Raw genomic sequence first — 27,422 nt, 5'->3', positions numbered from 1 at the left:
ACAGGGGAGCGAGTTGTTGGGGGTCACTTCACTAGAACCATGGTTTAGTGAATAAATTACCTTCATTCATTAGCGGGTTATGCTTTTTAGATACAGTTAGATTAGCCTTTGTGCTGAAAGTTAATTCCACAGAAGCTTTCAGAAGATTAACGTTTGGCTTAGAATGTCATTTTATGTAAGCATCGGGTCACTGTAACTGTATGTCGGGACGGCAGTACTGGGATCAGACACTGATAGTAGAGAAGAGCACTCACCTCTTCCTGCAATCCTTGAATGCAACCCACAATCACCAGTGCTGAAGGCACAAAGAAAGATCATGAATGTGGTCCTGAAAGACAGCTCCTTCCTGCAGACCAACAGTTCCAGTGGTGTCTGAGACTTTAATGATGGGGAGACAGTAATAGGTGTCTACCTGTTGCTCCTAGGTAAGAAATACAACATCATTTCTTGACTGGTCTATTTTCCTCTCTTGCAAAAAAAAAGGTAAAAACTAAATTATAAGCAAAGAGGTGTAGGATTTGAACAGAGTAACCCTATTTTATTAATGCTTGGGAAGGTAAAACCGAAATACAAATATATATACACAGATACATATACACAGATATATATATACACAGATATACACACATATACACAGATATATATACACAGTACTTCCACCTGGCAGCACTAGGGTTGTCAGTTTGTTTCCCAACCACTGCACTACCTGCCTGGAGTTTGCATGGTGTCCCTGTGCCTGCATGGGTTTTCTCTAGGTTCTCCGGTTTCCACCCACGCTCTAAAGATATGCTGGTAGGTTAATTAGATCCAGTCGAAACTTGCCCCAGTATGTGGGTGTATGTATGAATGTGAGTTAGGGACCTTAAATTGTAAGCAACTTGAGGGCAATGACTGATTTGAATGTATAATTATATATATATATATATATATATATATATATATATAAAGTGCTGCATAAATTGTTGGCGCTATATAAATACATGTAATAATTTTAGATTCTGCTGGCATTGGAAGGATTAGGTAACAACTAGCAAGTCTATATTAATTATGTATATATTCTCAGTATTCATTTTCCAGAGGAAAAGACTAATGGAGGTTGGAATTTTTCTGCACATTCCAAGCTACAGTCACTACCTGAAATCTTCAGTGCACATACTGTATATATACCGTACATATATATATATAAATGGATTTTTGTAAAATCTTACCTAAAATCCTTTTCTCTTAGCTCATTGACAGACGTAGTCCTCGGTGATACACCACCTTCGGGTTATGTTGCCTCCACAGGAGCAGGACTAGACAGGAAATTAAAAAGCTCTGGCCACACCCTAGGGGCAGTCCCAGAGGGTATATCCTCTCTCTCTCTGCCTCAGCAAATCAGTTATGTGAAAAAGCAGTCTTTAGAGATTTTAACCCAACCCAACTCAAAAACAGAGGGGCGGGGACTACGTCTGTCAATGAGCTAAGAGAAAAGGATTTTCTCTATCGCTCATTGACAGACGTAGTCTTCTTGATTCTCAAGAGCTGGGTTATGTTGTCTCCGCAGGAGTAGGACTAGGCAGAATGACAAAACGTTCTGGCTCCACCCTAGGGGGCAGTCCCTGAGGGTATATCCTCCCTCTCTCTGCTACAGGGAATCAGTTTTTTTCTGTCTAGTCAGGAGTAAGGACCTAAGCTCCTTGCTGGGATCTTTTGGTCCTGGCAAGACTTTTTTTCTTTAAGAAAAAGACATTTTTTAGGTAGTTTTCTCCAGTGTTTTTTTCCTGTGAGATCTTCAAGCAAAAATGCCGGACTGGGCGACACTTGTGGTCACCCCAGCCGGCCTACGAGCGCGTGCAGACCAGGCATTGCGCTTGGTCGGCCGCGACATATTCAAGTAAGTATTCGGGGCCGGGCGACGGGCTGGATGTGAGATCCAGTGGTCACCCCGGTTTCTGCCTAAAAGGCGCGTGCAGACCAGTGCGCTGAGTCGGCCGCGACGGAGTCCCAGTAAAGGGACTGACTTTGCGAGTTAAAGCTCGCTTGGACGCCAGGACCAGAGAGTCGAGGCGTCCACAAACCCCCACCCCGGTGGAGAGGGTATTATGAAGAGAGGGTGCCTGTCGGTTCGGTATGGTGAGTAAAACGTTCCCTTTTTTTCCTCATTTATGAGGCAGTATATATTATGGGCCCCTCCATATATGGTCAGTATATATCTGACACTTACAAGTCCCCCTTGTAATACAGCATGTGTTTGTGGGAAGTGGACTTGGTTCAAGAGCTAACACTCTACCCAGCAGACTGTAACATTACAGCAGACATAGGAGGTATAATCCTACCTTATGTGCAGTGTATCTCTGTAGATCCATATGTCACCTCTCAGGTAGAGGAGAACCAGAGTGCAGGTGGATGTGCTGGGAAGACGATATCGGCGGTCCGCCGCCATTTTGCCGTAGACCGAATACAGATATGTCCTCAGGTCACGTCGGCCGCCATGTTTTTGGAGTCTTATGTCTCTTCTATGGGGGCGGCCATGTTTTGTGAGCCCAGCTTCCTCGTGGAGGGCTGGGAACGCCGGAAGGCGTACACAGGGGGCGGAGCCACGCCTTCTGCCCGGGAAAAAGCAAACAGCTCCTTCCAGTCTGTGTAAGACAGACGCTGGCTGCAGTTTGTTGGAAACTGCACTGCATCGGTTGGTGAGCCTTGGGGGTCCCTCTCTCTCTCTCTGGGATCGAGAAGCAGGTACTCTGAGGGGCGCTATTGCGCTAGGGGGAGACACACACAAAAAAAAAGTTTTTTTGTTTATTGCTGGCAAAGTGTCCTGTATTAACATGGACCCTGCCACTCATGTATCTCCTCCGGATCCCCTCGAGGGGTCTGCGGGTTCCTCCAGCACCCCATTGACAATTGAATCTTTGTCAGCTATTATGGAAACTTTTGTGTCCCGGGTGGAAGTGGCTTGTCAGGGACAGGGCGCAAGAAAGCGACCCCCGCCTAACCCCTTATTATCTGAAACCTCGGATTCAGACTCTGAGCCTATTTCTGCAGTTGCAGGTACTTCATCTGGTATTGGTGTCTCGGGTCCTGTCTCTTCAGACAGTGAGGAGGATGTTTCGGCATCTGCCATAGCCCGAGAGGAAGCGTTGGTAAACGCACTCATTGTATCTGTTCAAGAGACTTTAAGGTTACAGGGTATTCCATCAGAAATAGCTGAAACTGAGATCCCTTTTGGGACTAAAAAGCGCATCAAAGTGGCAAAGGTTTTTCCATTGCCCAAATGTTTTGGCAATCCAATCGATGAAGAATGGCGTCTGCCAAAACGCACTTTTAATATTTCCAAACGCATTGACAGGCGTTATCCGTTTGAGGAAACCCTTATTAAGAAATGGACAGAACCACCTGTGGTGGATTCACCTATTGCTAGATTGAATAAAGCCACGGTTATTCCTTTAGAAGACGCTCCGTCTTTTAAAGATCCAGTGGATCGCAAGATAGAAGCTATGTCTCGCACCATGTTTTCCTTGATTGGATCAGCTTTCAGGCCAATAATTGCTATTGGTCTGGTTTCGCAGGCTGTAACTGAATGGACCAAGTGGTTACGCCGGGACTTAGAAGAAGTCCCTCAGGCGGTATCAGATTTGTTGGAACAAATGATACAGGGGTTACAGTTTGTATGTGATGCGGCGTTAGACGCCACTCCATTAATGGCGCGAGCATCAGTCTCAGCAGTGGTTCTCAGGCGTACACTGTGGCTAAAAGGTTGGATAGCCGACCAAGGTTCCAAAAAAGCATTGGCTAATATCCCCTTTTCAGGAGAGTGTCTATTTGGAGCCAACTTAGATGAGATCATTAAGGATCTCACCGGTGGAAAAAGCACCTTTTTACCGCAAAATTTTAAAGGTAAAGGAACTCGTCAAAGACGAGGGCCTTCTTTTTCTGCTCACAAGAGGTTTTTTCGTCCAGCGGGTGAAAAAACTAAGTCCTCCAAAGCTCCTGCAGGAGGCGTCAGGGGTCGGTGGTCGGGCAAGCAAAAGCCCGCCCCCTCCAGACCCGAAGATAAACCATCCAAAGCCTGAAGGTGCGCCCCCACCCATAACTGGGGTGGGGGGACGTCTTCGCCGGTTCCCGGATCCATGGCTTTCCAGAATCCCGGACAAATGGGTTTGCGAAGTCATAAGGTCAGGGTACAAGATCGAGTTTCGATCTCTCCCACCGGCGCGATTCTTCCCTTCCAATATCCGTCTATCCGCAGATCGTTTAGAAGATCTGCGGAGAGCAGTCACAGATTTACTACAACAAGGAGTGGTAGTCCACGTTCCTTGGACAGAACGGTTTCAAGGGTTTTATTCAAACCTGTTTACAATACCCAGGAAAGAGGGCTAAGTGCGTCCAATTCTGGACTTAAGAGCACTCAATTCTTTCGTCAACATAAGAAGATTCAGAATGGAGTCCATTCGCACGGTAGCAGCCTTCCTGCATCCAGGGGATGTCCTAGCGTCCATAGACATCAAGGACGCCTATCTTCACATTCCCATTTTCGCAGGACATCAGCGCTTTCTACGCTTTTCCGTAGAGGAGAACCACTATCAGTTTGTGGCGTTACCTTTCGGTCTCGCCACGGCTCCGCGGGTCTTCACAAAGGTGTTGGCCCCAATGTTGGCACTTCTGCGCCAAAGAGGTATATCGATTCTAGGTTACTTAGACGATCTTCTGCTTCATGCAGAATCTCCTCAGACCTTGCTACAAAACATAGAAATTACTATGATTTCTTTACAGGAATTCGGGTGGCTGGTGAACCAGCAAAAGTCATTTCTGGTTCCCACCCAGAGGCTCGAATATCTGGGTCTAATTCTAGACACAGTCAGGACGAGAGTTTTCCTTCCGGTAGGGAAACTTCGAAAGATTCAATCAGCAGTCCAGTTGTTACTGTCCAACAGCTGGTCTTCCCTTCGGACGTGCATGAGGGTTCTGGGGTTGATGGTGGCTTCATTCGAAGCAGTCCCATTTGCCCAGTCCCATACCCGAATTCTTCAGCAAGAGATTCTTCTCAGATGGAATCGGAATCCGGAATCCCTGGACAATCAGATACGATTGAGCAAACAGACCAGAGAGTCTCTGGTTTGGTGGCTTCGGTCTCCAATGCTCAGCCAGGGAAAGTCATTTCTGCCAATATATTGGACGATAGTGACCACGGATGCCAGTCTATCCGGATGGGGAGGAATTCTTGGTCAGTTATCTTAATAGAATAAGCCTGTACCACCGTTTGTCTAATCCATTTGGCAATGGTCGCGGCAGATGCAGGCAAACCCTTTCTGGGGCCATCCGTGATCACAAAAAGTGAATCCGTCTTACGGAATGATTCCGTAGCTTTCAGGTATACCCTGATTGCCCGAACCACATCTAAGGAATGCAACGCATGTTCCCGATGATGCTTGGGCTGAGGACACAAGGAAGGTAGTACAATATCTTCATTCAGATGAAAATCTGAAACCACCTTAGGAAGAAAAGATGGCTTAGGATGAAGTACTACCTCATCCCTATGAATCACGAGGTATGGGGACTGGCATGATAATGCAGCCAGTTCTGACACCCTGCGAGCAGAAGTAATAGCCACCTTCTGGGATAAAGTAAGCAAGGGAATCTCCCTGATGTTTTCAAAGGGAGGTTTCTGTAGAACCGACAAAACCAAATTAAGATTCCAGGGCGGTAAGGGCGCGCGGACTGGAGGAGCCAGGTGCCGCACCCCCTGGATGAAATTCCGCACCAAGGACTTGGTAGCTAAAGGTTTCTGAAAGAAGATTGCTAATGCTGAAACTTGACCCTTGATGGTGCTCAAGGCTAGCTTCTGCTCAACCCCTTGTTGCAAAAAGGCCAATATTCGAGTCACCGAATAGGTACGTGGAGGAAATCCTAAAGATTCGCACCACGCAATATAAGTCTTCCATGTGTGATAATAGACCTTGCTGGAAGTCGCTTTCCTTGCTTTAATAAGGGTAGGAATGACTGAAGTAGACAAACCTCTGTCCTTCAGTACTTGGGTCTCAATGGCCAGGCCATTAAACCCAGCGACTGTAAAGCATGATGGTAAATTGGTCCTTGAGACCACAGACACTCCCTGAGACGAAGTTCCTACGGAACGTCTGCGACTAGCATGTCCAAGTCGGCCAGGCCGGCTTGAGGAGGCCAGCCTAGAATTTCTAGGACCACTGGCGCTGATAGAATCTGAACCAGGCGTCCCTAGAGGTATCTGGCCCCGACCATCCGAGAAAGTCTGGTCGTTTTCTGTTCCCACACATTTATCAGATACCTGATTGTTATCAGGAAGGGTGATCTTTTCTGGTTGAACCTCAGGGACCGAAGTCACCCGACTAGAGGCTACTTGGCCTATCTGGTCAACCAGATCCGATTCCTGTGAGGTATAGGGACTAATCTTAGGAAAAGGTAAAGGAAAAGATCTATTCAGGGAACGGTAACTACCGCTTCCTGTAGTACTTAAATGTTGGAAGGGAAGAATCGCACCGGTAGTAGGGGTTGAAGCTCGATCTAATGTCCTGAATACCGGTGAAAACGTCCCCCCACCCTGAAACCGGGTGGGGGCGCACCTTCAGGCTGTGTACTCCTTTGCTTCGGGTTTGGCTGGGTTGGTCCTCTGCTTGTCCGACCAGCCCTTCTTGAACCCTCCTGGAGGAGTCTTGCCTTTCCCGCTAGTACCAGCCGGGCGCCCTTTATGGGCGGTAAAGAAAGGTCCTCGCTTGTTGCGAGGTCCCTTAGCTTTAGCAGCCTGTGGCAAAAAAGTGCTCTTGCCCCCAGTGGCATCCTTGATGATTTCATCTAGGTTGGCCCCAAATAGACGATTCCCCTGAAAAGGGAGATTTGTCAAGGTCTTTTTGGAACCTAGGTCAGCTGACCAGCATTTTAACCACAGCACACGTCTGAGGATCACCGCTGACATAGATGCATGCCCTAATAAGGGAGTAGTGTCCAAGGCTGCGTCACAGATAAACTGTAGCCCTTGTATAATCTGTTCCATCAAATCAGATGTCTCCTGGGGAATATCTTTTCCCCTAAGGTCTTGGCGTACCATTTTCGCCCATTCCGTAAGTGTCTGGGAAACTAGACCAATAACAATTACTGGTCTAAATGCTGACCCTATCAGAGAGAAGATGGTGCGGGACTCTGCTTCCATCTTTCGATCCACCGGATCCTTAAAGGACAAAGTGTCCTCCACTGGGATAACCGTGGCTTTATTCAGCCTGGAAATAGGTGGATCCACCACTGGTGGTACCGTCCATTTCTTAATGATGGATTCCTCAAACGGATAGCGTCTAGCAATACGCTTGGAAATAGTAAAGGTACGTTTAGAATGCTCCCATTCTCCTTTAATCTGATTACCGAAACATTTGGGTACAGGAAAAACCTTCACCGTTTTGATGGGCTTATTAGTACCAAAAGGAATCTCTGTTTCAGTTGCCTCTGCCGGTAAAGCCTCAAGTTTTAAGGTTTCCTGCACTGCCACAACTAGTGCGTCCACCAATGCTTCTTCCTGAATTATAGCAGGAGAAGAAGCGTCCTCCTCACTGTCTGAGGGGGCTTTACCTGGGATAACAGCCTTTGCAGAGGAACCTGCAACTGCAGTGACCATCTCTGAATCAGAGTCAGAGGTGTCAGATAGTATAGGGGTAGGCGGGGGTCGCTTCCTTGACCCCCGTCCCTGACAGGCCGCCTCCACCCGAGCCACCATAGACTCCAAAATTGCTGTAAATGACTCTACACTCTGTGCACCGGCGGGTCCCGTGGCCCCCTCGAGGGAAACAGGTGGGGGAATATGTGTGGCAGGGTCCATGATAATTCCAGTCACTTCCTGGATAATATAATTCAAAAATAAAAAACTTTTTTTTTTTTTTTTTTTTTTTCAGACCCCCAGCGCCACAAAAAAAGCCCCTTAGTGTTACCTGCTAGGGATCCCTATCGATCGAGAGAGAGATAGACCCCCAGGCTCACCACTTGATGCTCAGAGTTTAACTGCAACAGGTTACAGCGCTGTCTTGACAAACAGGAAGTCTTTTGGCTGGCTGCCCAGGAAGAAAGGAGGCGGCTCCGCCCCTCTGCACGCCTTCCGGCGCCTCCCCTAGCTCCACGAGGTGTTTGGATCACCTCAAACATGGCCGCCCCCATGCTGGAGACACGAGGCTACGCCAAAATGGCGGCTCGTGCGATCCAGCAAAAAAAATGGCGGCGGCCTGTACTGAATAACAGTGTGCTGCAGGGCACACAACACTCTCTCTGCATGGGGATTTGGCGTGGTTGGCGGTACCGGCCCTGGCGGACCGCATGGCCATTCGGGAGGCCTGCTAATAGCTGGAGATCTGATTAGGAAGGCAGTCTACATGTCCGTGGCTTCTGACTGGTAGGTAGCTTATTCTTATCACCGTAAGATTCCCAGAATGCCACAGATTATAATCTTTTTAACATGTATACAATTAGATTGTTAGCTCCCAAACCAAGCCTCCTGGCTTTTTGCACATAAAATCACACTCAAAGTAGGAGGATCTGTGTCATTTATAGGATAGAGAGGGACTCTATCTTACCATACAGAGAGGGGCCCGCGTTCACCACAAGACCCGTCAGGGGAAAAGGGGGAACATACTACTCACCATACCGGAACCAGGCGGGCACCAACTCCTGACAGTACCCCTCTCCACCGGGGCGGGAGGGCTGTCGACTGATATGGACGCCGTGACTCATGGTCTTTGGCGTTTCAGCGAGACGTTTAACTCGCGGGGTCAGTCCTTTAATGGGACTTTGTCGCGGCCGACCCAGCGCGGAGCTATGGCCTGCACGCGCTCGTAGGCTGAACTGGGGTGACCACCGGATCTCAACATCCAGCCCGTCGCCCAGTTCAGCTTTCTTGCTTGAAGATCTCACAGGAACACTGGAGAAAAAAATCTGTCTAAAAAATCCTTTAAGAAAAAAATCTTGCCAGGACCTAAGATCCCAGCAAGGTATCTAGGTCCTTACTCCTAACTAGACAGAAAATAACTGATTTGCTGAGGCAGAGAGAGAGAGGATATACCCTCTGGGACTGCCCCTAGGGTGTGGCCAGAGCTTTTTAATTTCCTGTCTAGTCCTGCTCCTGTGGAGGCAACATAACCCGAAGGTGGTGTATCACCGAGGACTACGTCTGTCAATGAGCGCTAGAGAAATATATATATACACACGAGTATACTGTATGTGTTTTGAGATCAGTTGACAGTTTCTTGATGTCTGCCCATAGACCAAATGTGTGTGCTTTTACAAAAGTAACACATCAATTTGTAAGCTACATCTAGGTAGGAAGATGTTACACAGATTCCACCTACAAACAGACAGAATCCGGGAGATAACTAATAAGAAGCAATATTGTATTTTTTTTTTTTATATAACTATTGAGAAATAATGTGCCTGGCAGGGGCCAATAATGGAGTGCAACTCGTTATTGATGAGTGATTGTTGAAAAAATTGAATCGGCTATTAAAATTGTTTTTTAGATTGTTGGGTTATTGTGAAATTTCAAATCAGGTGTTGTTAATAAATAGTTATTAAAAGAGATATTACAGCCATGTATTAGAAATTAATGTTTGTTATTTATTTAATACTCCACAGTACAGCAAGTCAAGTGACCAATGCATTTTGTGCAAAAGTTTTAGGCATGTGTAAAAAAAATGCTATAAAATTGAGAATTCAGAAATTGAAGTGTTAATAGTTTATTTTTTAATCAATTAACAAAATTAAAAGTAAATGAACACAAGAGAAATTTATATTCAAATCAGTATTTGGTGTGACCACCCTTTGCCTTCAAAACATTTTTTTTTTTTTCATTTTGGATGGAGTAAGGGAGGGCTGAAACCTTTGTTGGTTATTCTTTGTCATCTGTGCCCCATTGGGGAGATTTACCTTTTACTTCCTGTCCCATAGCCAAAACAGGAAGTGAGAGGAAATCCCTGCACATTAAGAGAATGCCTTGGAGACCCCCATGCAATCAGAACTACTTTCCTCATTGGAAGCTTTCCTCACTATTACTTTTCTGGGGACAACCCAAAATTTAGGATTTTCTTTTACTTTCACTTTCAAGTCCAATGTGGTGCCTAGTGCCTATATATAAAAAGGGATCTAAGTCTTTACCAAGTAACTATAGACCTATTAGTTTCATTTCTATAGCTGAGAAGATACTGGAGAGTTTATTAAAAGACCACATAGATGAGTTCCTGCTGGAAAAAATATTTTAAGCAACAGACAGCATGGATTCATGAAAGACCGAAGTTATCAGACAAATCTGATTTCTTTTTATGAGGAGGTAAGTAAAACCTTGGACAGAGGGGTGGCTCAGTTCCCCACACACTGCTAATGTGTAAGGTAAAGTCTACAGGCTTGGAAAGATCAGTTTATAAATGGTCAGAAAACTGGCTTAAAGACCGTATTCACAGAGTAGTGGTTAATAATTTTTACTGTGATTGGTCTAAGGTTATTAGTGGTGTACCTCAAGGTTCAGTGTGGGGACCCTTACTTTTTAATATATATATTTTTTGATGATATAGGGTCTGGGATTAAAAGTACCATTTCAATTTTTGCAGATGACACCAAGCTATGCAGGGGAAAAACATCCTTACAGGATGTCTCCAACTTACAAGCTAACCTCAATGCACTGTTTAATTGGGCAACTAAGTGAGATGAGGTTTAATGTTGATAAATGTAAAGTTCTGCACCTGGGGGCTAAAAATTTGCATGCATTATACATACTAGGGGAAGTATATACTCCAGAGAGAGAGATATCATTTTCCCCTGTACAAATTAGTAATGCCTCATCTGGAATATGCAGTTCAGTTTTAGGCACCAGTTCACAAAAAAGGATATTGGGGAACTGGAGAAGGTGCAGAGAAGGGCAACCAAACTGATAAGAGGCATGGAGGAGCTCAGCTATGAGGAAAGATTAGAGGAACTTTGAGAAGTAGGAGATTAGGGGGGAATATGATCAACATTTATAAATACATAAGTGGTCCATATAGTGAACTTGGTGTTGAGTTATTCACTTTAAGGTCATCACACTTAAAATGTGGGGGGAACTCTTTACGTCTGGAGGAAAAAAGATTTCATCTCCAAATATGGAGAGATTTTTTCACAGTAAGAGCTGTGAAAATGTGGAATAGATTCCCTCAAGAGCTAGTTCCGGCCAGCTCAGTAGATTGCTTTAACCACTTAGTGACTTTAACGGACAATTGCGCTACGCTGTACCCAAATTAAATTGACGTCTTTTTTTCCCACAAACAGAGCTTTCTTTTGGTGGTATTTGATCACCTGTGCGATTTTTTTGATCATGCGCTATAAACAAAAAAAGAGCGTCAATTTTGCAAAAATAAAAATATTTTTCAAATTTTTTAATATGAAATTCCCCAAAAAAAATGTAAAAATCTAAATTTTTTAACATTTTAGGCCAATTTGTTTTCTGCTACATATGTTTGGTAAAAAAAAATTGCAAAAAGCGTATTTTGATTGGTTTGCACAAAAGTTATTGCGTTTACTAACTAAGGGAAAGATTTTTGTAATTTTTGTGCGTAATGGCAGCGATGTGCGATTTTTTTTTGCGGGACTGCGACATTGCGGCGGACAGATCGGACCCTTGACTGACATTTTTGACACTTTTGGGGTTACCAGTGACATTACTACAGTAATCAGTGCTATACATATGCACTGTTACTGTAAAATGACACTGGCAGTGAAGGGGTTAACTTTTTTTGAGAGGGAGGGGTTAAGTGTGTCCCTAGGGGTGTGATTCTAACTGTGATTGGCTGTGGCTTGAGGTGTAAGAACAGTGATCAACGGTCCTACATAGTAGAACTGTATGATCACTATTCTTACACAGGGGAGAATGACAGGCGGCTTGTTTACATTAGCCGCCTGCCTTTCTCCCGGTGTAACGGACGATCGCGAGTGCCAGGCCGACATCGGGGGGCAGGGGGGCCGTGAGCGAGCGGAGCGTGCGAGCGGAGCGTGCATCCGGCGGCGCGTGCTCGCTCCCCAGAGCCTCACAGGCTAGTGACGTACCGATACGTCACTTTGCCTGCTGACCGCCACAGTATATGTACTTGCGGTGGTCGGCAAGTGGTTAAGGTCATCACACTTAAAATGTGGGGGCACTCTTTACGTCTGGAGGAAAAAAGATTTAATCTCCAAATATGGAAAGATTTTTTCACAGTAAGAGCTGTAAAAATGTGGAATAGACTCCCTCAAGAGCTAGTTCTGGCCAACTCAGTAGATTGCTTTAAAAAAGGCCTGGATTACTCCCTAAATATACATTATATAACTGGATACTAACATTTATATGTAAGTTGATTGAGGAAATATTGGATTGCCTCTTGGGGGATCAGGGTGGATTTTTTTCCTGGAGTAAACTGGATCATGCTTTGCTGGGGTTTTTGCCACCTCCTGGATCAACTGTGGGTATAGGATTGTGTATATGGGATTGTATGGGGTTTTTTTCCTTCTTTTATTGGTTGAACTAGATGGACTTGTATTTTTTTTTCAACAAGATTAACTATGTACTGTAACTATGTAAGTAATGGTAAACAGAACAAATAGAGAGGGTGAATCTCTCTAATGGAGGCAAGGACAGCTAAAAAAAACAGTGTTCTAATCCCCCTCCAAAACTAAAGAAAACGTTTTGCCTTTAGTTATACTTTAACCACTTTAATACAGGGCACTTCCCTCCCTTCCCGCCCAGGCCAATTTTCCCCTTTTAGCGCTGTTGCATTTTGAATGACAATTGCGCGGTCATGCAACACTGTACCTTCACCAAATTTATGTCATTTTCCCCCCACAAATAGAGCTTTCTTTTGGTGGTATTTGATCACCTCTGCGATTTTTACTTTTTGCTAAACAAATAAAAAAAGACCGAAAAGTTTAAAAAAAAAAAAAAAAAAATTTTGTTTATGTTATACAATTTTGTAAATAAATAATTTTTTTCCTGCACTGATGAGCACTGATGAGACTGCACTGACAGGCACTGATGAGGAGGCACTGATGGGGTGGCACTGATGGGGTGGCACTGATGGGGTGGCACTGATAGGTGGCACTGATAGGCGGCACTGATATGCGGCACTGATAGGCACTGATATGTGGCACTGATAGGTAGCACAGATATGCAGCATTGGTGGGCACTGATAGGCGGCACTGCTGGGCACTGATAGGCGGCATTGATGGACACTGATAGGTGGCACTGACGGGCATTGATAGGTGGCACTGACGGGCACTAATGGGCACTGATAGGCGGCACTGGTGGGCACTGATGGGCACTGATGGGCGGCACTGATCGGCACTGACAGGCGGCACTGATGGGCACTAATGGGCACTGATAGGCGGCACTGGTGGGCAATAATGGGCACTGGTGGGCGACACTAAAGGATGGCAGTGATGGGCACTTGTGGGCAGCACTGATAGGGAGGACACTGGTGGGCATCACTGATGGGGAGGGCAATGGGGGGCTCCCTGAGCCCTGATTGCCATCCCTGGTGGCCATAGTGGGCATCCCTGGGGTCATAGTGGGCATCCCTGGGGTCATAGTGGGCATCCCTGGTGGATCTAGTGGCATCCCCCCCCCGAGGGTCTGCACTGGTAATCAATGATCTGATTACCAGTGCCGACCCCCCCCCCCTGTCAGGGGAGCCGCCGATCGGCGCTCCTTTACTCGTGCCTGTCAGGCACGAACTAAGGAAAGCCGATCAACGGCTGTTCCTATTTACTATGTGACCAGCCGTGATTGGACACGGCTGATCACATGGTAAAGAGCCTCCGTCAGAGGCTCTTTACCGAGATCGGAGATGCAGGGTGTCAGACTGACACCTCGCATCACCGATCGCCGCTCTGCGCGCCCCCGGGGGGCGCCCAGAGCGGAGTTATCCTGCCGCCGTCATATGACGTCCGGTCAGGATAACTCAACCACATTCCCGCCGTCAATCTGTAATAGGGCGGGCGGGAAGTGGTTAAGTTTCCTTGGCTGCCCACTGCATCTACAGTCCTCAACATTGCCCATATCTTTCTGCTTCTTCAAAACAGCTAGAACAGCCCATCTTGAAACCCCAGTCTGCCTTGAAATTTTAGCTTGGGAGAGACCGTGCTGATGCAGTTTAACTACCTCATGCCTTGTTGCAGTGCTCAGTCTTGCCATGGTGTGTGAACTGTGACATGAAACTGTCTTCCACAACCTTAACTTCGTAGCAGAGTCTGGCTGTTCCTCCCCCAGTTTTAAGCCGCCTACACAGCTGTTTCTGTTTCAGTTAATGACTGTGGGGTTGATTTACTAAAACTGGAAAGTGCAAAATCTGGTGCACCTCTGCATAGAAACCAATCAGATTCCAGGTTTTTTTGTTAAAGCTTAATTGAACAAGCTGGAGATAGAAACTGATTGGCTACCATGCACAGCTGCATCAGATTTTGCACTTTCCGGTTTTATTAAATCAATCCCTAGGTTTCAACCTACATATGAAATTGATGGTCATTAGCACCTGCTTGGTATAACTGTTAGATCATACACCTGACTCTAATCCTACAAAATATCTGACTGCAACTGTACAAAATATTCAAGTGTAACAATTGATGCTGGTTTGAAGCCAAAGGGTAGTCACACCAAATATTGATTTGATATTGATTTTTTCTTCTGTTTGCTCAATTTTTCAACATATTTTTTAAAGAATTCTTAATTTACAGCATTTCCTCACACCCGCATAAACCGCTGGCAACAAAAGTGAGTATACCCCTAAGTGAAAATGTCCAAATTGGGCCCAATTAGCCATTTTCCCTCCCCTGTGTCATGTTATTCATTAGTGTTACAAGGTCTCAGATGTAAATGGGGAGCAGGCGTGTTAAATTTGATGTTCTCGCTCTCTCATACTGGTCACTGGAAGTTCAACATGGCATCTCATGGCAAAGAACTGTCTGAAAATCTGAAAAAAAGAATTGTTGCTCTACATAAAGATGACCTAGGCTATAAAAAGATTGCCAAGACCCTGAAACGGAGCTGCAGCGCGGTGGTCAAGACCATACAGCGGTTTAACAGGTTAGGTTCCACTCAGAACAGGCCTTGCCATGGTCGACCAAAGAAGCTGAGTGCACGTGCTCAGCGTCATAATCATAGGTTGTCTTTGGGAAATAGACGTATGAGTACTGTCAGCATTGCTGCAGAGGTTGAAGGGGTGGGGTAGCCAGCCTGTCAGTGCTCGAGCCATACGCCGCACACTGCATCAAATTGGTCTGCATGGCTGTCATACCAGAAGGAAGCCTCTTCTAAAGATGATGCACAAGAAGTCTGCAAACAGTTTGCTGAAGACAAGCAGACTAAGGACATGGATTACTGGAACCATGTCCTATGGTCTGATGAGACCAAGATAAACTTAATTGGTTCAGATAGTGTCAAGCGTGTGTGGCAGCGACCAGGTGAGGAGTACAAAGGAAAGTGTGTCTTGCCTACACTCAAGCATGGTGGTGAGAGTGTCATGGTCTGGGGCTGCATGAGTGCTGCCGGCACTAGGGAGCTACAGTTCATTGAGAAAACCATGAATGCCAACATGTACTGTGACATACTGAAGCAGAGCATGATACCCTCCTTTCGGAAGCTGGGTCCCAGGGCAGTATTCCAACATTATAACAACCCCAAACACACCTCCAAGACGACCACTGCCTTGCTAAAGATGCTGAGGGTAAAGGTGATGGACTTGCCAAGCATGTCTCCAGACCTAAACCCTATTGAGTATCTGTGGGGCATGTTTAAATGGAAGGTGGAGGAGCACAAGGTCTCCAACATTCCCCAGATCCGCAATGTCATCATGGAGGAGTGGAAGAGGACTCCAGTGGCAACCTGTGAAGCTCTGGGGAACTCCATGCCAAAGAGGGTTAAGGCAGTGCTGGAAAATAATGGTGGCCACACAAAATATTGACATTTTGGGCCCAATTTGGAAATTTTCACTTAGGAGTGTACTCCCTTTTGTCGCCAGTGGTTTAGACATTAATGGCTGTGTGTTGAGTTATTTGGACAGGACAGAAGATTTACCCTGCTATACAAGCTATACGCTCACTACTTTACATTGTAGCAAAGTGAGATACTATATATGTATATATATATATATATATATATATATATACACACACACACATATATATATATATATATATATATATACATACACACACACACACACATATATATATTATATATATATATATATAGTAAAGAAAAAAGAACAAAATAAAGAGCACACTACAAAAAATGATATGCCATAATGTCTGTATAACCATACTTTCCTGGGTGTCTTTTCTGCTGTTTCTAGGTTGGCTGTCATGGCTGGGAAATGGAGCGGTAATCTGCCTAATGTGTAGACGCAGACAAAACTTTGATTCTCAAGATCTGCTGACATTGAACCTTGCTGTGTCAGATGCAGGAATCTCCATTTTTGGCTACAGCCGAGGAATAATGGAACTGTTCCAAGGGTTAAGCAAAGATGGATTCTTGATAAGCACACTCTGGACTTGCAATGTAAGGGACTTATAAGATCGGTTTTCTGACCCTTGTACTTTTTATTTTTATTTGAAACCCAAATCCAGTTTTAACCTTTTGGGGGTTTTTTTCCGTAAGGAAGGATTAGTGCCTCTGCCAGTTTTGTATTGCCATCTGTGTACCTGTTAGAACAGAAAATGATTCCAAATTTCTCCAGTCAGGATACATAAAAAAACAGTTCTCATGTCCCAGTCCAGTGACAACTGCACCCTCAATTTCTTGTAGGTTCTCATTATTATCTAATGAATTTATCATTTTAATAATTTTTTTTTGGGGGGGGTTGGATTATTTTTCCTTTTTATTACAGTCTTTAATTTGTAAGTTTACAGTTATATAGGTCTGCCTATTAAATAAAAAATAACACACATTTCCTACCTGTAGGATATTTAAATGGATTATACATAGAAGGACCATAGATCTGAAGTGGAACTTAATTACACTGCCTCTGACATCTGCCTTTCAGTTTTCCTTTTCCCTTTATTAGTAAAACAAGTGAATGTAGTCCAACAGAAATCCAAACCTTGTAAACTGCTTTGTTTGAATCCTCATCAAATCTGTCCTTTTATCTGTCCCGCATTATTAGGTTGATGGCTTTCTAATCCTACTCTTTGGTTTGATTAGCATTAGCACTCTTACAGCAATCAGCCTTCTACGTTATGTGAAGGGATGTCTACCGCACAGAGGTATGTTACCACTTTCACTGCCAAACCACTTAACTGTATTTCATCAGATGCACTTTGAAGTTCTTGGATTATCTTGTTTAGTATCTACTATAGATCTGAATGACTGAATCCAGCACAAAACCTGGTATTCTACTAAAGCTAGCGGCCTGGTTAGGATATAGCATAAGTAAAGCTAAACTCCAGCATTATCTTCATTCTTGTACAGTTGTACAGGCTCCTCTCCTCTACTGAAATTGCTTTCTCTGATTTCATTTTACACTCTAGTGTACAGGAGACTAATACCAACATTCTTTTGGTATCAGCCTCCTATACAGTAGAACTTGAAAGAGGGAGGGGGAGAATTAGGAGCCATACAGGCTCTGCTGTATGCACATATGCTCACAAGAACCATGCTTAAAGGAAGGTGTAGTATGGCCTTCCTGCGCAGGTAGCGCTGTAAAAGCCGCTGCCATGCAGAAAGAGTGGAAGACAGGAGGAACTTTTTTTCCTCCTAGGCCTCTGTAGGTGTAATCAAGAGAGCAGCTGTTCAATTGGAGGCTGCTGCCCAGGATGATCCCGGTGGCCATCTTTAGTGTGAACAGTGCTAATAAAGAGCACTGTCCCTCAGCAGCTGGCATGCATTTACAAAGTGGCTGGGTCAGGGACAGGAAACCACTGTTTATGAACAGTCTGCTTAGCATAGAGAAAGATTCCAGTGGAGGAGGGACAGAGTAGGGAAAGCATGCCTGTGTCACCAGCCAGGAGCTCTTGCCATCTCCAAACATCTTCTTTCCGGACTGCTTTCTAGCCACCTCCTTTGTCAGATGTTGCCTGGCATCATAGGCTATTTGGAGTATCTTCTGAAGTACTAAGACTGTGTTACAATACCTTTTGTACTGCTAATACACAGTGCTGCATTCATTGGTCTTTGTGTGCCTTCTCTCCATGTCAAGTACCAATTGTCTGACTCCGCCTACATGCTTACAGTTGGAAGAAAAGAGACAGAGGACTTCATCAGTCCTGTGCAGCTCCTTCACTATCCATTTGCAGGCTAGGGATAGGGAGGTGACCTAACTGCATTTGTTAACTGCATTCTAGGAAAAGTTAGGTCAGCGTTTCTCAATGGGGTGCTGCAAAAAACTGCCCCAAACCTGTACAGTACATCTGAGCGTGCTCTGGATTAATTCCTTTATACAGACAGGAAGAAGAGAGCACAGCCTTTACCTCCCTCTCTGCTGCTAGCTCTACTCCTGTTGACATCCCAGAATGCTCTACTGATCACCTGCCCGTGTCCTACCAGTTATTGATATCAATCGGTTTCTAAAGACACGTCAGGGACCCACACAGTGTTCTGGGTTGCAGACAGGAGTAGAAATAGCAGCAGAGAGGAGGAGAGAGTTGGGAGGAGGTGCAAACTATGCACTCTCCCTCCTGTCTGTATACAGGAGTTAACACGGCCTCTCAAATCAGACTGTATACAGTTTTATTGCTGCTCACCATTCTCCTCCACACACTACTCCTGTTCCGACAGCAGAAGTTGTGGTAAGGGGACAGTAATCAAACTCTGTACAGTCCCTATCGGAGAGAGTTCTGTGTAATTTTCTGTATACAGACAGGAAGGAGAAGAGCTGGAGGAGGGTGGAAAGAGAACAAAGCCCCCCCCCCCCCCTTTCCTGTGTGTGCCTTCTTTCCTGTTCGCTTAAAAGCATGGTACCACATGTTTCGGTGTGGCGTGATTTTAAAAATCATGACAACACCTATTTTGCATGTTTCTTAGACTGGTGTGCCCTGAGATTGTACACATTTCTAAAAGGTGCCTTGACTGAAAAAACTTTTGAGAAACAATGAGTTAGGTCACAAACCTGTGTAGAAAAACCTTTTATGAGGTACAGCTCACATATATTTTGTATAACTATGAATTTAGCTTTTTGCCTGCAGTTCACCTCCAAGTAGGATGAGTGCAATGTCTTTTTTTTCTCAGTGCATATAGCAGACAAACATTGTGCCTTGATGACAATCCTTATCATATGGATCTCAGCTATAATCTGGTCTGGAGCTCCACTTCTAGGCTGGGGTAGCTTTACAGGTAAGTGGACTGATGTTAATGAAGTTGGTGTCCAAGTTCATGAACCTCAAAGAATGTAAATGTTATTGATTTTAATTATATCAAAGGCATCAAGCTGATTTATTACATCTGTCTTATTACAAATTGATGAAAATTACACAGTTATCTATAGGGAGGGACTATATGACTTGAACATCATAGGTTCTACATTCTATAATGTATTCCTCCTTGCAGAACGCAAGTACGGCACATGTGAAATAGACTGGTCCCTAGCTACAAGCTCCATCTCATACAAATGTTATGTCATTGGCGTTTTTCTGTGGGGATTCTTCATTCCAGTGGCCATCATGGTCTTCTGCTATGTAGCAATCATCAGAGTTGTTCACGCCAGTCACAGGAACTCCAAGGGAGGGGAAATCAGTCAACGGCAACATACCATGGAAAGAGACATCACACGGGTGAGAACATTAACCTATTCTATAAGGTGTTTTAGATGGGGGAATTTATCACAGTTTCTAAGTGTAGCCCTTCTTTGGTCATTGAAAAGTTGCACAAATTATTCCAATCATTATGCATATATAGTACTTTGGGTTTGGGTTAAACAAACCTGAACTCAAGTCCTCTGCAGTTCTTAAAGTGGTGAACTAATGCGGTTGTTCATCGTTAAAACAACCAGTTACTAGTAATGCACTTCTTGGCCTCTAACCTTCGATCAGGTGTCTTTAAAAAAAGAAAATTAGGTTTTATTCTTTTTTAGCTGCCATTATAAAAGTCAGGGTTACCAGCACAATTTTGTTAGTGTGTGTTGAGGACTTGGAGTAGATGGGGAGAGCTGACAGTGTTTGCAGGGAGAGATAATTACTGCTATTATACAGTTCTGCTGAAAAAAGCTATATACACTGCAGTGGTGCTGTACACAGCGTGTGTTGGAGAGAGCTGGAGTAGATAGGCAGAGTTGACAGGGTGTTTCCAGGTAGAGAAAATTGTTGCAATACTATGCAGTGCTGCTGAAAAGTCCCCAGTGCTGCGCTGTCAAGTTACAGTGAATTGCAGTGTTGTGGGCTACATAGTGTGTATGATGTAAGGATGTGTAAATTGGGTGGGAAGCCTTATGACAGGCCACTGTGAGGTGGGTGGTAGGGGGAGGCAATTGGGCTGGCAAGTGCTTTGACGGGGGGTGGGAGGGATGAAATGAGTGGGTAACTTTGTGATCAGGGGGGTGATTGGCACTATGAGGAGGGCACCTTGACATGGTGTAGGGAGGTGCTGGTGTTATGGAATAGAAGGCGGTGGGGTGGGTAGGGGGCACTGTGTTGGTATGAATTAGACTGCAGAGGCTTTGACCAGGGGGGTGAAGTGGTTGGGAGGTACTTTGACAGAGTTTGACATGGTGATGGGGATGTGCTTTAGGTGGGAGGCACTGTGGTAATGGGTGAGGTTCGGGCCATTGCTTTGAAATGGGTGGGATGTGCTGTGACTGAGGGGATACGATGGGTGGGTGAGGGGCAGTAGTGGCGAAAAAGTTGTGAGGGGTTGGAGGCACTGTGAGCTAGGAGGAGAGGTGAATGTGAAGTGCTGTCAGGGGGTGGGTGTGATGAGCTGGGGGAGGAAATAATGTCAGTGGCAGAGGGGGGTAAGGTACCTGGCAGGTGCTTTGATCATTGAAGTGAAGTCTGTAAGAGGTTCTGTGAGGGGGGCGGGGAACTAGAGTTGCTGTGGCAAAGCAGGGGGTCGACATGGGTGAGTGACTGGCTCTTTGACTGGGGGAAGGGGATGGATGAAGTGGGTGCGAGTTGTTTTGATGGGAAGGAGCCTGGGACCAGTGCACACTGCAGCATGCATGTATGGGAAGCTACCACCAGCAATCAAGGAAAGAGCCGCCATCACTATGCTGCTTCTGTTCATCCACCTAATGGTAAAGAGCCAGGTTCCAACAGCGTGTGAGAAGAGAAAGTGTGGTACCACGTTTGTGCAGTAAGGTAAGCCAGCAGGATTTGGGTGGGGGGTTTGGTAAGCTTACAAAAAGGGTTGGAAGAAGGACTGAATGTGCAGGGGGAAGGGGGAAATGAGCTTAGTGTCCAAATTGTGATTTGCCACTGGGAGAACAGAAACAAGTAAAGTATTACATGTGCCATTGTTTCTGTTCCATCTATGGCAAAATAAAAATAGCTTTTTTTTATTATTATCATTTCTGAGTCAGCAATGTGAACTTGTTCCTAAAACATACACAGTTGCCCTTTTGCAGCAGATACTTGTGCAGTATACTTTAGTACACCAAACCACCACAACCTGCTAATAAAGCTAGTCTATACCCTATAGTCATAAAGTCAGACAGGCAAGGGAGAAGCAGAGGTTCTGCATGTTCAGCTAGTAGGGGGTGAGCCGGTTCTGCAAATGAAAAAATGTAAACAATACAGTTCACACTTCAAAATGAAGACCCAATGGACCATTGGGTGTCTAGGCTGAATCACTGGCTTGATATTGCACGTTATACCCTTTTTTTTCACAATAAAACCTGCCTGGTGTCTCCTTTTCTGAAACAGCTGCTTACTAAAGCTGTTAAATAGTGTGCATTGACTGTACACCCTCTCTACAGCACAGCTGCAGATATTTTTTGTTTTTACCCAGTGTCATAGACATGTGACATTTCTCAAAACATGACACCTAGTCCCTACTCAGGCAAAAAGTTACTATGCTTCCCAAAGCTCGTAAACCCTCTGTACATCGCAACTGCAGCCCTATTGCCTGTAACCCTCTGCATCCAGCACCAAGCCTGCGTTGTACCCATGGCTATGTTTTCACTTTGCCCACAGCCTAGTCTCTACTGCACCTGCAATCTCCCCTGCATCCATGTTCTCCGCTGCCCCTCTGCTATATCTACAGTCTCTGCTGCCTCCACAACCTCCACAATCAGCTCTGTAAGGCTAGTTTCTGAGCAGGGGGCCTTATCTTGCAAGGAAACCATTGTAAACATTTTTACATAGGGGTAGGTGGTGCTCAGAGCAGCAGAGATGGTCATACAATGAAAATACTGTATTTATTTTCTTACAAAATACACTAATAAAATAAACTATTACCTCTGCATGCAGAACTTATGGCTCTGGCAGATCTTTATTTTTTAATAATGAGATTTTTAAAAATGTTATGGTAGCTAAGGCAAATCGAAAAAAAAAATAGAAGGTGCTTTGGTGCACTCACTGTTGCGCACAAGTATGCAGTGCAGTGCTGCCCCAAAAAGGGCCACTTTGCTTGTTTCAGGAACAAGTTTTAAACCAACGCCTCCTCCTTGTATGATGGAAACCAACTGTACCTCCAGCGAGGTAAAATCAGACTGTAGATTTAATACATGTACTCTAAAAACTTTTTATTGGTGTAAAGTACAAAAAGTAAGGATATTAAAGTGATATCCACTGTCTATTTAAGGGGCTCATTTTTTGGGGTCAGCTTGAGTCATTCCCTTGATAACGTGCATGGCATGAAACTCATCGGGAAGGGCCTATTTGCTAACCTCTCCCATGCGTTTGGAATGGCGGCTAACAATGTAAGTGCACTTAATTAATGTTTAACTTTGTTTTAATACTGCTGAAAAAGGTAAAGTCCGTAAATACTACACTATATAAATCTTCTTGGGCTTCTGGTTGGTGAGCTTTTCTACCTAGTGCAGTGTTCTGCATACTTACCCCACAACCTTTGGCATTTGCCAAAGAGGATTGAGTCCTAACTAACGCTTAATTCCTTTATTTGGTAAGTGCATTGTTTGGGTGAAGGCTCACATGTGGAGTTGTCCTAATGCACGGATGTTATGCTATATGTTAAAATCTTCTACTTCTGGTGAACTGATAGTACTACTGTATATTGGAAGAATTTCTCTCTTTATGGACCCCAATCTCCTTGTTTTCCTCCTCTGCCTCATGACATTACACATGTTGGTGGAGAGCAAGAAGATGTTGGGTATGGAGGTTGTTTAAATACATTTTTGTCTTCTGCTTCTGCAGCAGTGGAGCATAGGTCTCTAGACTGGCCTGGGCATGAGCAGACATTTTTGTCTTGCACAGAAATGCTCTGATGCTGCCAGGAGGGAAGTGAGGGGTGAAAGAAGCACAGCCCACTCCATGAGCACAGCGGCATTAAGGAGAGAAGCCAGCTGAAGGACACAAAGCTTGACACTCCTCACACATAGTATTACACTGGCAGGGGAGGAAGTGAAAGGAGAGATGCACACGCAGCTGGCAGCACACCTAGTTACCCTCTCCTCTTCTTCTCGAGTCCCCTGCCAACCCCCTTGGCTCCTCCTCTTCGCAGTTTGCCACCATAGAAAGCTGCATCCTATGGGGTCGCACCTGCAGGCTCGCTCCTGAGCCAAGCTGTATGTGTCTATTGACACCCACAGCGCCGCACCCCCACTCTCTGCTCACAGAATTTGATTGACAGCAGCAGGAGGCAATGGCTCCCACTGCTGTCTCTGTAAACAGAGAGAGAGGAGAGAGTCATTGAAGACGAGCACAGGTCTAGATCACGATCGGGCTCAGGTAAGTACACAGGTGGGTGAGGGGGCGATACAAATATGGGGACATTTTTTTACCTTAATGCAGGGAATATATTGAAGTAAAAGACGTCCAGCCTTACTCGCAAAAAGAATGCAATAGCAGGTCTAAAATAAATGGCTTCAATGCACCCTTGAAGAGGAAGAGGAAAAGGGTGAATTAGCAAGCCAAAGAACGTGGCGCTCTGTGCTTTAGCAGAAGACGAAGCAGCTATATTAGGAGCCCATAGAAATGGGTTATATGCAGGCTTAGACGGTAGTTTGTTGGCCACTTAAATAACTTCTGTGTCATTTACCAATGGCCGAGTAATAAAAACAGGGAAGATAGACTATGGCCATGGGATTGCACACTTCATTCTCTACAAGGGTCCATGTTTCCAGCCCACGGAGACCCACGAAGCAAATTGTGATCTTTTGTTGACATATGCGAACAAAGATCAAAACTTTCCGGTGAGTTTGCATTTCTCCTATTGCTTGGCGGTGTTTGGAGGGTGCCACCATCACGGTTTACACAATTTTAAGTCATACCATTTGGTTGCTATCCTTATGGGCACTTCGCACATGGGATTAATTTCTGGAGTATATATTGTTTCTGGATATTTGTGAACATTTTCCCAGGATTTTCCCATTATTTATTTTCACATTATTTTTGTTTTTTGCACTGTAGCACTTTTTTGCACAGCAGCACTTTGCACTGTTAACACTTGCCATGATTTATTTATGGATCTAGCGATCTATTGTTTTATTCTACTATACACCATTTACCTATTTTTCACCTTTTGCACATATGGTTTTTGATACATTTGTGGAATGACATTACCACTGTTTAATCTATAAGTGTATTTATTTATTGATAGTCACAGTAAAGCACTAACACTTTGAATATTTACTTCTTTGAGGATTTAGCGCTGCTATTTGCATATTTTTCTGGTCTATTACCCTTAGGCCCCTTTCACAGTAGCGGACCGCTCAGATCCGCCTGTCAGTTTTTAAGGTGGATCTGAACAGATGCTCCATACATCTCTATGGGGCATCGGATGTCAGTGGAGACATGTCTGCTGACATCCGATCCGGTCCGTCAAATCTGGACGGATGGAAACCCTATTTTCCAGGGGATCGGATCGGATGGGATTGGAAGAGAACGGACAAGCGGTCCATTCTCATCCGATTCCCCCATAGAGAACAGCAGGGACCTGACAGCTCTGTCTCCACAAACAGCGTGGAGACAGAGCTGCCATCCGCCTGCTCAGTGGGGGATCGGTGGATGGATCCCCCGCTGAGAAAAATGGAGTCCGCCGACAGACTCCCATGTGTGAAAGGGGCCTTAGGGTCTTGAGGCAGCAGCAATTTCCTCTCCTAACTTTATATTAATTTTTTTGTGGCGCAAGTCTTTTTTCCTTTTAATTCTGATAAAACTATATGCTAAAATTCTTGCCGCTAGATTAAAGGGATTGATGGCAGATTGGTCACATACGGATCAAGTTGGGTTTGTCCTGGGGAGGGAAGGCAGAGACAATGGGGTTAGAACACTATTACTTGTACAAAAAGAGAAAAAAGATAGATCCCCAGCTCACCTCCTGCCAGTAGACGCCGAAAAAGCGTTTGACATTGTGGATTGGGGTTTCATGACAGCGACATTGGAAGAACTAGGGATTGGCCCAGGAAAGATCCGATGGATCAAAATGTTAAATAAACAACCTACAGCAGCAATTATGATAAACGGTACATTGTCCAAAGCTTTTGAATTGTACAATGGAACGAGACAGGGATGCCACCTGTCACCCCTACTGTTCATATTAACATTAGAACCGTTACTTACAACCATTAGAAATTGTGTAGATAAAAGGAGTAAGAATAGGAGGAGGAGAACATAAAGTGGCAGCCTATGCGGATGATATTCTGTTTTATGTTTCCAGCCCTATGTAGAACCTTCCTAGGTAGGTGCTAGGTAAATGCATTGATTGTTCCTTCTGCTTATCAGGGGAGCCTGATCTATTAGGTTGCCTGTTACATGTTTCCAGGTGGGATTCACTGGGTCTGAGGGAGGGAGCTTGTTGGACAGTGGAGAAAAACCAGCCAGTGGCACATTAGCTTTTATGGGAGTCCCAGTGGGAGGGCATTCTTGAAATGCATCCTGGGATTGCCCATAAAAGCTGGGGAGGACATGTGGCAAGGCGTATTTGGCGGGAAGCAGCGTCCCAGGAGGAGGCAGATGGCTGTCTCTCCTCCTGCTGTGTATGAGGAAGGTGGTCTTAGGGGGTTGACCTAGTGAACCAGGTGTGGAGCTGAGCTGCAGAGGATCCAGTGTAGCTGACGGTGAAGCTGCTGGCAGAGTCTCTTGGGAAAACAAGTGTCTGTGAGTACATCTTTGGCTCCGAATCAGGTGGGAATTCAGGCAGAAACTTAGACCTGATTCAAACCTCAATCAGTGGACAGGGATGCACTAGACCCCCTGCTGTGAGCCGCAGCCGCAGTATCTGTGAACACAGCTTAAGTGCATCTAAAGCCAAAACTTTCATTTTGAATAGAGTAGAAAATGATTAAATTTTCTGTCTATAATTTCTACTGACAAAAACGATGGGACACTATTCTTCCCACTGACACAAACAATGGATGCTGTTCCTCCCACTGACAACGATGAGGCATGGCCGCACACACTTCAAGTTTCCCCATCCAATAAGAGCAGCTTTCCTTCTCTGACCAGCTTACCTAAACTAGGTGCAGCTTCCAGCTTGCTGCCTAAGCACTACTTTCACAAGCTGGCTCTATTGCCCCTAGTGTTTTATATTTATTTGATTCCTGTGTACTGACTCTGGCTTGTATCTTGGTTATCTATGTCCGCTGTGCCCCCCAGGCCTCAGGCTTATATCCCAGTTATACTCCCTGGCTGCCCTGACCTCTCGATCTTGTATCCTAGTTATTTGTAATCACTGCCTGCCCTGACGTTTTGCTTGTACCATGGTTATTCACGTCTGCTTCCTGTCCTGACCTCCGGCTTGTATCCTAGTGACTCACTCTGCTCCAGTATAAGCCACAGTTCACTCATCTGCTCGAGACCAACCTACTTTCTGATGTCTTCCTCATCCACAGGGTAAATGTGGGTTCAGCACATGGTTGGGAGCATCTGAGCTATTCTACCAGATCATCATCAGCAAGACTTTGTACAGAACTTCTTTATACACCTGAAACCTCTGGGCTTATATTCCTACAGTTTCCTTCTTTTAGCATCATATGCTGCTTATGCTATACATAATGATGCTCTCTCTTTTTTATTAACAGATGCTTTACATTTTCTGTCTATTCTTTATATTGATTGAATGTAGTTTTATACATTTTTAAAGGGTGACTTTCAAGTGCACATATCTATTATTCATTTTTTTATTTTCTTTCAAATACTAAAGCGACTAAGATAAAGCCAGAACTGCTCTGTGTGCCGGTAACAATAACATGCATGCTTATAGTGCATTCGGAAGGTATTCACAGCGCTTAACTTTTTCCACATTTTGTTATGTTACAGCCTTATTCCAAAATGGATTAAATATTAATTTTCCTCAAAATTTTACAAACAATATCCCATGATGACAATGTGAAAGA

The 27,422-nt window shown here is 44.8% G+C and overlaps 1 pseudogene across 1 annotated transcript in view; it reads left to right on the top strand.

Moving 5' to 3' along the window:
- Nucleotides 1-200: 200 nt before the first annotated feature.
- The window catches only part of LOC309543379 (opsin-5-like), a 29,184-nt pseudogene continuing 1,962 nt past the window's right edge, over nucleotides 201-27,422 (top strand). Inside the window, exons 1-5 of the transcript XR_014226133.1 lie at nucleotides 201-425; nucleotides 16,332-16,537; nucleotides 17,142-17,241; nucleotides 19,202-19,306; nucleotides 19,520-19,743. The product of XR_014226133.1 is annotated as an opsin-5-like (transcript). The remainder of the gene's footprint in view (nucleotides 426-16,331; nucleotides 16,538-17,141; nucleotides 17,242-19,201; nucleotides 19,307-19,519; nucleotides 19,744-27,422) is intronic.

This window comes from Pelophylax lessonae (assembly GCF_965119305.1).
Source record: "Pelophylax lessonae genome assembly, chromosome: 13".
NCBI lineage: Eukaryota > Metazoa > Chordata > Amphibia > Anura > Ranidae > Pelophylax > Pelophylax lessonae.
This window is presented reverse-complemented; position numbering and strand designations above follow the sequence as displayed.